At 42.3% G+C, this 12331-nt stretch overlaps 1 long non-coding RNA gene across 1 annotated transcript; it reads left to right on the top strand.

Moving 5' to 3' along the window:
• Window positions 1-10466: 10466 nt before the first annotated feature.
• On the top strand, window positions 10467-11972 carry LOC117750926. Its single transcript, XR_004611832.1, has 3 exons — window positions 10467-10550; window positions 10672-10828; window positions 11434-11972. It is a non-coding gene; the product is annotated as an uncharacterized LOC117750926 (long non-coding RNA).
• Window positions 11973-12331: the final 359 nt, after the last annotated feature.

The following is a 12331-nucleotide window of genomic DNA, read 5'->3' as shown; positions in this document are numbered from 1 at the left end:
ATCATACAGCATGGAGACATTTAGATGATATGTACATAAACTACGTACATATATGTGGAAAGAAACTGTTCTTGTGTCTCGTGGTTTTGGCGTACGGTGTCCAGGGTGTGGCGGTTCTGAGGTTCCCTGCCCATTTCAAATACTGATCATAGCCACTTTTTTGTGCTGACTTAATTTGACTCAGATGACCTGCCACTGACAGAAGACCTGACACTAAGCAGTATTCTGTACCAATGTACTGCAGTGCATGTTGTCGGTATAAAATGGGAACTTGGAGGAGGTCAATAAGGGCCAAACTAATTTTTCCTTGATTTCAGTCACCGCTGCACTGCAAGACTGTATGTCACTACTACGAGACTGTCTCTCGCTCTTTTTCTAGGTCTCTCGCCCCTGGTCAGAACAGCTGTTTTGCTCCAGAGGCATTGTGGGTCCGTGCTGCTGTGGCAATGCCTCCAGTTACGCCAGCTGCTCTCGATGTCAACATCGCTACTGGCAACCACAAGGAAAACAACATCCCTTTCATCATCATACACGGTCAGGAGTAAAACCTTCATTAGCATAAATGCAAGATATTTCAGGATTATAGTGTGTGTGTGTGTGTGTGTGTGTGTGGCTTCAGTCATCAACAACCAAAACGCCTCTTTCTCTTCTCCACTCGCTGCTGTGTTCACACAATAAAAAGGCGTTTTTGTTTCCAAATAGAAAACAGCTACATTTTTCTCAGTTTCCCTCCGATGGCGTTGAGCTGACAGGACGTGACCTCACTGCTGCTCTAGTCTCTGATTGGTTGGAGGTCATTACTGAGGCTCTCCGCTCACAGGATGTCCCATTCCTGCCATTCTGTCTCACTTCCTGTTTGTTTATTTTAACGAGCAAAATAAACATCTGAATGGGTAATTCTGGAAACTGGTTATGATGGAGATTGATTCAACAGACACACGCACACACACACACACACACACACACACACACACACACACACACACACACACACACACACACACACACGTACACACATCCACTGAGTGCAGCTGTCAGCTGGTTGAGAAGACTCGCTCATTGTTTGTTTGGGAGAGATTTGAACCGTTTAATGCTGTCAGGAAAACATTCATCAAACATCATGTTAAAATATTCGACAGGATCCACACCGATCAGTGAGGTTTTGAAAATAACACACATAAATTGAAAACATTTTCACATGTATGTTCAAGAGTGTAGAATATTTTGAAATAAATAATACTTTTTAAAGTCGAGATCAAATGAAAAATGGATATTTAAATCTTAAGATCACCCTGTGCGGCTTTATAACAATATAATACAAAACATTTGATTTCTTCATATTTTATATCATCTTTTCTACCTGTAAAACAATGTGAATGCTTACGTGAGCTAGTACCAACCAATTTCAACCACATCTGTCCATCAATCAATCTGCGACTTGAAGAGGTGTGTGTGTCGAACTGCAGTCATGCAAAGGATTTTATTAAAATCCTTCCTTTAACTGTACACCGAATATCCTCCACTACACTCCCATACCAAATATTCGTTTTCTCTGGGGCATTCGTCCCAGAGGCTAAAGATGCTCTAACTTCCGTTTCACTTGGACTTCAAGTAGCCTTCTTTTTTTAAGCCCTTCCAAAACCAAAACTACTACAGCAAAAGTTTATGAGCGAATATGTCAATGTGTCCATTGAATGAAATGTCCAGTCTTTATGCTAAGCTAACCAGCTGATGTTCGTAGCCACATATAATTCAATCTTCCCATCTCACTCTTGGCAAGAAAGCAGCAACAAGTGCAGCCGACCATACTTAACAAAACATTTCCTATATACAAAAGAATCTCAAGAGTTGGGCTGGAATCAGGGAGAAGCAGAGGCGGGGCTTCCCTCAGTAACCTCTGCTTTTAAGAGGGCTGTAATAGAAAGATGGATCGAAGCGAGGCATGAAGAGAGAGGTGTGTGTGTGTCCAAGAAGTTAATTTTTTTCTCCGACAGGGATGAAGGACCTAAACTCTTATTTTGACAGAAGGTCAGCGTTCAGTGCTTTCATTTTGATGTCCTTTAAACAGGCGAGACCTTGACAGAGGTGAACTTCCTGTGACAACAGGAAGAGGGAGCGACGGAAACAAAGGACAAGCCAACATCTGTTGCCGGGGGCAACGGGTGCTAAAACCTCCTCAGCATGCCCAATCCAATCTAGAGAGCCTCGCTGTCAAAAAACAAGAAGGAAAAATAAGAAGTTCAACGCAGTTGCTATGGTCAGCAAATAATTTACAACCAAAACCAGCTGTGAGGAAGTGGCAACCATTGTAGTGACCATATGTGGCCTATCGGACTCATACATTTATTTTCCAACCACACACTACATTTTATTTGGAAAAGCTTTCTCAAAGTTCAAATCCAAAGTTCAATTACTTTCTTGCAGCTTGTCAAGTGGATGTGAACGTCAGATTGTCTGTTTTGGAAAGTTACAAAAGTTTACATGGAATATCATCACGGTATGGGCAGGCGAACAGTTTCCAAAGCTATCCGAAGGTCTGACACCAGCTTTGTTGGTGTATACTTGCCCCGTTAGCTAAGAGCGTTATGAGGCTGTACTAAGGCACAGCAGTGCTTTGAGCTAAATGCTAACATGCTCATGACAAGGCTAAGTAATACTAATGTTTAGGTAAAAGGATTACCATGTTCTTCATCTTATTGTGCCTTCGAATGGGGTTGTGTTTACCCTGTTCACAAAAGAGACAATTATGGAAAACCCACATCTGGTGGTAATCGCAACCTGGTAAGTGAACATTTTCTGAAAGCTCAGAGTTCATGAATTGTGACTTGTTTGCTGACGTTGAGTTTTCGGTGGACGGTTGTACTTCTAGACGTATAGACTTTTTCTTTGTAATTTTATAATACGTTTTATAATACGTTGTAATTTTATAATACCTATAATATGTGGATTTTTCCAACAGCCTCATCTTTTTCCTCCGTCATTTCCTGCAGTACATGTCCACTCGCTAGCTTGCTGAGAGAACAACGGGAAGTCTTTTGGCGTCCACGTTCCCGTTTTCATGATCAGCAGCATCTCTTTAGCATGTTAGCATGCCAACATTTGCTGAAGGGAATTAGTTTTGTAGATATTTGGGCATTAACAAAAGTATTGGGACACAATAATATTTGGACCTGATGATGGCACAAGTTGGATCACTAATGTTAATTCATAAAGAGGTGCACGTGAATGTCTGAGCCAAATGTCAAGGGAGACAATGAGAGATCCTCGAGAAAGCCCGAATGTGATCGGTAAATTTCATGACAGCCTGGTCATCAGAGGCTCTTGACCAAAGGGTTTTGATGCACTGCTGTCACCATCTTGAGGCTATTTGTGTGTGTGTGTGTGTGTGTGTGTGTGTGTTTATTTGCTGATACTGTCTTCAGTCATGTGTTGAACCTCCCGGAGGTATTTAGGGTCACATGACAAGAAGAGATATACAGAATGACACCACACACAAGTGCATCCACAATCTGACCGATCTCTGTGACTTATGCTTTTTCATGCCGTCGTACATGCTAGTAAGAAACTATCATCATTAAAAGTCAAGTTTTGGTTACCGATTGTTGTTCTGCTGACGGGCTTCAGATGAGAAAACGCTCCTTTGTGTCGATCTGGAGGGCATTTAGCTACAAATGAGGTATGACTTGTAAGTGTGTGGGGTAGTTTTAATAAGTTTCAAAGCGCAAGCAAACGCCACAACAGTTCAGAGTGAACCGTCTGATGTGGCCAGAAGCCGGGACTCAGCAGTGATGTCACCCACCAGGGACACACCAGTGATGTCACTTCCCTTTGAGTAGATCGGTTTCCACGTTGAACCACATCTGCATGCGTCCGATGACGCCATGTGTCAAAGCATAACGAGACACATTTTAGAGGGCGGACATAAGAAAACAGCTGTAATACAAAGTGGGACAAAGTCAGGAAAAAGAAGGTTCGCTTCCTGCAGTTTATTAATTAACCCTGAACAGTTGGAAACCAGTCGGAGAGCTGTGGGAGACAAGCCAGCTGCTAATGGGATAGTGTGTGTATTTTGCAGTTAAAGACACTGCAGTCTCTGTGTGAATGCTGACAATCATTTTCCATGCCGAAGAAGGGTTTAAGATGAATGAATTAAAGAGGGCTCCCAGTCGACAAAGGGAACCTCTGATTTGTCAAAGTCAAGGTCAAATTTTAAAATTGTTCCTTCATAGTTTTTCACAGTGTGTCACTTTCATCCGGCTCGTCACTTCACACTGTGTAATGATGCCGACAGTGCACTATTCTTACTATACTTCATGTGCTTCTCCATATTACCAGATTGTACAAGATGTGCAAACTGTGCTCGTCGCAGGTTGCAGGTCTAAAAAGGTCTGCATACAAAGTCAATGGACAATTAAAATGGGCACACAAGGACTTCCATTCAGGTTGAAGGAAGGAAGAATAAATAAATGATTATGGGTATGACCTCAGTGTTGATGGGAATAAATCAGAAGGTCAGAGGTTCAAACACCGGTCCGAATGATTCAATCTAAGAGGGGAAAGTGAGAAAGTAGTATTAGTTTTATGAAATACTGTATCCAGGTCTTCCTTATCCAGCCGTGATGCCATTGGATGGTTGATTCCTACCGGTCCCTACATTTAAGTATTGCTTACCCCTCACATGTTTGGTGGCATATTATGTACGTAATTACTCGGTTATTGGTTTTTAGTGAATCAGTGTTTCCCGAAGCTCAGTTGTGTTTCTCATTACTGTACTTTGTGAGTAAGTATTTACAAAAATACTGGTAAAATGTATTTCATTATACCAGTATTAGTGGGCTCCGTGAAGAAGACCCACTCCCTATATAGATGTGAAGGGCTCATTTTAAGGTAACGAAAACATTATGTTCAGGTGATTATACACTAATGTAAAGAGTTGTAATAGTTGTGAATATTATATTCCATTTCTGTCAATAGATCCCCTGAATGCTACACACTGGCCTTTTTAAAGTATTTTATTGAAACCTGATTTATACAAGAAAATGTAAATAGCAGGATGTCTTTTAAAGTGTTACCAAAGTTTTTTCAAATCTGGATTCTTATCAGTAGGACGACTGCGTTGTCACTTGAACCTCAACATTTCGTCTTTTGGCTGAAATAACTGATGCTGTTGAGTCTGAGGCAACTGTAGTCCTACTTCTATCTGCTGTAATCTTTATTAAACTGCTCGTATTCTCTTCTGATCAGATAATAAGGAACATAGTACTGTTTTACAATGTTTTCCAGCTTTGATGCTTTAAATTGTGCATTCGTCAACACAAACCTGACTTCATTCCACTTAAATGGAGGATGTCATCCATCTGCCTGTCTCTCTCTGAGCTCATGTGGACACACACACACCCACACACACACGCACACACACACACACACACACACACCCACACACACACACACACACACACACACACACACACACACACACACACACACAGAGCTTCATTAGAGATGATATTAGTGTAAACCCGTTATAGCTTCCTTCCCCCCAACACACCCACACAGCGACCACAGGAGGTCACAGATATGAGGCAAACAGCTGGATCCAACACACACACACATGCGCGCGCACGCGCACCACACATACACCGACACATAGATCCTTTCTTGTCTGGCAGGAGACCAGAGTGGGACAAGGTCTTGAATGTGTGTGTGTGTGTGTGTGTGTGTGCGTGGGTGTGTGTGTAGTTGTCAGAGATAAGCATGTCATGGCCACAGAGTGATAAAATTCAGGATGAAGGCCTCCTTCCCATCACACACACACACAAACACACAAACGCACGCACGCACGCACACATGCACACACACACACACTTGCACACACACACACGCATGGACGCACGCACACACACACACACACACACACACACACACACACACACACACACACACACACACACACACACACTGCCTCTAACTGCCGTTTGAACCAATCAGATTGCCTCTCACCCGCCAGCTCGTTAACAGACTATCAGTTTTCCCCTAGGGGGAGATTTTATCTGCAGCTCATTAACATAATAAATTGATGCTCGTTAGCTTAATGAAGCTGCAGGTTAACAGACAAAACAAAGTCCTTTGTGTCCCGTTCAGAGTCTGATGCAGCAGACGATTTTACACCAGCTCTATGAACGTGTAAACAATCAGTGACAGATTAACTCTCATGAACAGTCATGCGAGCGTCATCGCCTGTGAAAAATCTAACAATACGTCAATGATACAATACATTATCAAAATAAGAATCATTCGTTGCAGTTCTTAAAAGTATATTTAGCTGATTATGCTTACGTATTTAGAAGTACCATTGTCAATGTAAGACTTTTAGTCGTAAAATAATATTTTTGCAGTGTGCTAAGGTCTGAGTGCTTCCTCCGGCACAGTTTTTCATTGAACTAATTTGATGTGCAGACTAATAATAGTCTCGGTAATGTTTTGTCTGTTTGACAGCGAGCAATGGCCGACTCTCCCTCCATTGTTTCTAATGTAAACATGATGGCAGTGGCGAGTGGAGCGAGGACGACCGCCGATATATTCTTTTCTGCCGCCTGAGTTATCGATGATCGAAGTTTTTCAACTTTTTTCCAGCAATATATCAATGAGGAGAAAGTTATCTCGGAGCAACGTATCCGTTAAATTGGCTGTATTAATGGTGTGTCGTGATGTGTCTCATAATGCTAAACATTTGACTCTGTGGTATCGCGGTGAGATTCGAGTCTGTGGATATCACCGACTTGTATTGCGTGGTTAACGGTCTTTAATGGGATCAGATGCAGCAGGCAGCCTCAGCGCCTGAGTTCCCAGGGGCTTCAAACGCTGGCGCTTTGTCATGCCCAATAAAACGCTTTTGCATCTTTACCCACCGAACTTCACCAAGCTTTCAAGTTCCTCCAATGTAAATCCACACGCGTTGTTATTGGACGTTCAGAGAAAATACACGTTCATAGTCTACTGACCCCCCAAAAATAGAAAAAAACACGCAGGGTAGGATGGTCAAAGAAGCCGGATGTTTTTATTTTGACGTTGAATGACTGCCTTTCTTCAGTATTTAAGTCTTTCATAAGGGTATAAAGATGAACTGATGCATATTGGGGAGAGATGGAGATATCGATCATAACCACAGATATGGAATTTGTCAAAATTGAAACAGTTGTCAAACTCTCTTGCTTTAAGTCACAGTGAAAAAACTTGTGACATGGGAGCTGTGAACCACAGAATATTGTATTGTTGCGAACTTCGAGGATCATCTTACATGTTCATGGAAGGAGAGACGCACGCCTCAGCTCGTAAATGACCTGCATTGGTGTGAACATACAGTTAAAAAATACTGTCATGAGTGATGGATCTCCATCATGACTCTTCCTGTGTCAGACCGCACTGACTGACCCTCGGTGGGAAGAACACACCTTCTGCGGGAAGCTCACTTCCTGGGGAGCACAATGGCTGTTGTTCCAGACAGGATGTGACATCATCGTGAAGGACTTCGGGACAGGAAGGAGCTCTTGGGTGAAACTCTGCATCGTATCTATCACATCAACGGGTCGTGTTTGCTATTCAAACTAATCATGTTTACATTCTCTCATTCTCTGTGTGGATAAGAGGAACGATCACAATAAGAGAGGAAGGTTTATAGAAATAGTATTTACAGTTATTTGTAGGACCCAAATGGCCAACATAACATTTATAAATTACATTCAGAAATAAAGAACCATGGATGCATTTTAAATAGATATGGATAACCAAAAACTGAACATTCATTTAATAAATTATTAGATTTTCTTACCTTTTATTTGTCTTTTAAATACAGAGAATTTGTTGAATTTATTACTTAAGGATTTTGATTCATTTTCCAGTTTTGTATTTAGTCAGTTTTGGAATACCATACATTTCTTCTTCTTCTTTTGGACTGCTTTGTTGTCTTCAGTCAAATCATTCAAAATTAGGAATATGGAGCTGTGATTGGTCAGCAGTCCCAGCTGACCAATCACAGCTCTCCTCCTCTCCGTGGGGCGTCACTGCAGAGCTTGGAGGTGTTGTTACAGGTTGGAGCTGCTGAGTCTTCACACCGAGTCTGACCCGGGATTTAAAGTGTGTTGGCTCCGGCGTCACTGTACGCTCGTCCGGACTGTAAAAGACTGAAGACAAACGTGAACACACCAGACTTGAGCTCAACATATATGCATATATAATATATAATCCTCTTTCTGTAAATGTCCTGTCGTGTCTCGATAACATTTACGTAAGGGGCACCTATTTGGATGACAACAATGTTACAGATTCCAGGTCTGTGACGGGGCTTCAGTCTGGAGCGCCATTAGTTGAACTCCTCGTATGTTCCTCTTGTGATTGTTCAGTACCTAACTCTAACTCTCCTCCTTCTCAAGACATGAAGGAGGAGCGTGTTTAGAAAAGAAAGAGCTGCTAAAGGGTCTCACTGTGTGTAGTCATGTCCTCAGTCAGTGTGTGTGTGTGTGTGTGTCCACAGGCTTCTTCTTCAGTAACAGCTTGTGTCGCCTGTGGGACAACACACACACAGAGTCTAACTGCTGCAGGCCTATAGCTCATTACTGATTCAACATATGGCCACACACACACACACACACACACACACACACAGTAAACAGTCTCTTTCCTCTAATTTTGTCATTCATTACTGTTGTATTTGAAATAAGACAGACTGACGACATGAACTCTGACCCAGTTGGGGTGGGGTGGGGTGGGGGGAGTTTATTTATGTTGAGTGGCACAGTCGGGACTCCTGCACCGTTCTGTGATGAGTTTTCTGTCTTCAGTTAACAGTCAGGTTTATTTCATTCGTCTCTCACTCGCTCAGCTTATAGAAAATCTAAAATCGTCCAGTCGAAAGGCAGCTGGGTTTGAAGATGTTTCTTTTCTCATCCGAGAACCTCCCTCGGTTCTCCTGATTGGCCCCAGACATTTTTAACTTTCTTTTTAAATTCTATTTATTTTCGGCATGTTTTCCATGTTTCCACTCTTTCTGTAACATGCAGTCCTCTCACACTGCAGCCCTTGTCTCCCTCCGAAGGCCCCGGTGCACTCCAAGCGTCTCTGATTATGCTGCTGCACAGGCACACGTGCGCTGTCGGTTTGTACGGTCACGAGGTTTGTGGACGCAGACACAGGCGGATGACAGGATCTACATCGCTCCCCCGCGGATAGAGAACTTAAAGACTCTGCAGAGAGTTAGGGGAGGAGATTGATACCACGCTCGTATTTATCTGTTCAACATGAAGCAACAGCCAGGAGCCTGTTAGCGTAGCTTAGCATAAAGTAGTGGAAAGTAAGTACATTCACTGGAGTCTAGGTTGGTGGTGCTTGTGCTTCACTGGAGTTTTTCCCTTCGTGCTACTCCACTACAATTCAGGAGAACATATTGTAGTCTTTACTTGTTTGATGACTTTAGTTACGAGGTACTTTGCAGTTTCCGATTAATAATACTTCATATATATTATGATGCTTTACTATAAGCTAACTAGCATTATTTAAGAGCCTACAATTGGCTCCAGCTTTACCAGCAACATTCAAATGATCTTAAATAACAGCATAATGAGTAGGAGTGAATCACTGACTTTTATTCTAGTCAGCGTTCCACTGTGGTGTTTTACTCAAGTAAAGGATTTAAGTACTTAATTCTTCCACCATTGGTGTGTACCTTAGGTAGGTGGCACTACCTGGAATTGAACCCCTTGATCACTGGGGAATCGTTTCACCCTGTTTTTTACCAACTTCTGGAGAGGTGGTGAGGTCACAGTCCGAGTTGTCCGAGTCAAAACCATTCAAGGTGAATTGGTGTGAAACCACCTATGAAGGATGTCGAGACACTCTCCTCCCTCCACTTGGACCGCTTCGGCTGCATCTTGTGCTCCAAAGTGGTAACCGACCCTTTTTTGCCACGCTGCTTAGGAAGGAAACGAAAACACACACACACACGCACGCACACACACACACACACACACACACACACACACACACACACACACACACATGCACACACTTTGAGCCCTGATGGAACCAATTAGCCGACGTTATCATGGCCTGGAGACGTCACAAGCTGTTCAGACACCCCCTGCCTCCCCTCCCTCCCCCCGGGGGGTCTGTGTGTCGGGGTGCGTGTGTGTGTGTCACTGCACATACATCACTGCTAAAATATTTACAGTCCTCTGTGTTTTAGAGTTTATATTACTGACCTAGATTCACACATCACTGTGTTGTGTGAGTGTGTGTGTTTGTGCGTGCGTGTATGTGTGTGCGCGTGTGTGTTGCGTGTTGCCATGGCTCACTGTCAGTGACCTCAACTACAGGAACATCTCCATATAGGGCTGTGGACACACAGGGCTTCACAGTGCTCTGTGTGTGTGTGTGTGTGTGTGTGTGTGTGTGTCCTCATGTTTTAAATCAGATGGGTTTTCTCTGAGTTCCGATCCGTGTGTCTGTTTACCGCTGTTACTAGGATACAACTTCAGCATACATTTTGACGTAAACAGGTAAAATGATATTAGAACAATGTAAACGGGCTAATTCCAGTATTTTCAGAGCTTTATCCATTATGTTTTGAATTTCTAATTATAACAGCATTAATAACCAAGTTAATTACTGTAATCGTAGGACATTGCAGCATCACTAAAAAGAAGTCGATCAAACCATGACCCAAGTCAAACTATGACCCAAACTGGCCATCACGGTTCACAGTCCCACTTCCTGTTTACACTTTGACAGTACGGTGGTTGGATGACGAACTGGACGATGGACGAAAGGCCTTAAAGTATGTAAATTAATTATTATCTCTTCGGTTTTGCCTGCTCTATTGAAAGAATGAGAATGATGAGTACAGATGATATTTGGACTGCACACAAGAGTTAAGTTCACCTGCTTCTGGGGGATTTGGTCCAGACCTGGGGTTTAGAAAAAAGGCCATTGTCAGCATTTAAAACATTTAAAAAATCTGCTAATTTCTTCTGTGCGGGTTCAACTTTGGTGAACGTCGGCAGGTGAATTAGATTTTTTGAGGGAACTGAGAGCTTGTTGGCTGTGAGGCACAACCCACTTATATTTAACCCATTCTGTCAACGTTGCAAATACTGCCCCGTTAGCAACCAGGCTGCCTTGGAGAACTACTCTGACTGACCAGGGCTTGCATGCGTTCAGGCTGGCTAGTGTGTTAGCAGTTAGCTCGCCAACGAGCACTACGAGTGGTCACTATACTACCAGACAATCAGAAACAAGCATTTTCTGTCACAGCAGCACAGTGCAGAAGCGGTTTAATTCAACGAAACATGAGGGGAAATTTGAAAAGGTTATCTGATATGGTCACAACGTCTGTCTGTGTGCGTGTGTGTGTAATAAACAGTCGTTTCCTTTCATTTTCAGTAATGTCAGCAGCCACGCCCACCTCCTCCATGTCTTAGCGGCCCTCTCCGGACCCGTACAGCCTCACACACACACACACACACACACACACACACACTCTTACACATCCTACTCTGAGATCAAAGTCCTCTATCTGATCATGCTGATCTGTGAGCAGTAGATGTGAACACAGCAGGGATCAGCTGTCTATTAACATACCACAGATAAGTGGTATGTTTAATCTGTGAATATGTTTGTTATCTTGTGGAGCTCCATCAGCAGAGAAGACAAACAAACCGTTATAGACATATAATCTGTTGTTTATTCGTTGCTTCTTCAAATGTGTCTGCTTTTTGTCACTTGCATCTTTTTAGTTCTACATTTTTTGTTTCATTTTTGCATCTATTTATTTGATTGTTTTGTCGGGATTCTCTGCTTCCACTTCAAAATAAACCAAAGATCTGAATTGAAAGTAAAGTCATCTGAACATCTACAAAAAAAAGTAACTTCACTTCTAAACTCCACTGAAGGAAATACAACAACTATAGTAAATTAAATAAACTTAGAACTTAACTAAACAACTGAAATAAATGCAAACTAAGTTTCCATTAATTGCTTCCTGCTTCTTAAAGTATGTAACTGAATGGGTTGAACATGGTTTTTTCTCTCTCGATTTTTGTTTCAGTATCACGTCACACAGATGTTGTCCATGATAAGCTGTGTTTGTGTCTCCGTTGTCACGACGACTGCATAGACATTGTGAAATGATTTCACAGAGGCACGTAACTGCTAGGATGCTGGATATTGAAAACATTGTTTTCTGGGTGTTGTTAGATTCACTCCTGACACATATGTGTTATTAAGAACACTGAAAAACTGAAGAAAAAAAAGCTGACTCTTTTTTAAACAAAAGACAACA

The sequence above is a fragment of the Cyclopterus lumpus genome, chromosome 21 (genome assembly GCF_009769545.1).
Source record: "Cyclopterus lumpus isolate fCycLum1 chromosome 21, fCycLum1.pri, whole genome shotgun sequence".
Taxonomy (NCBI): domain Eukaryota; kingdom Metazoa; phylum Chordata; class Actinopteri; order Perciformes; family Cyclopteridae; genus Cyclopterus; species Cyclopterus lumpus.
Note: the sequence above shows the minus strand (reverse complement) of the source record. Positions and strands in the feature narration are given on the sequence as shown.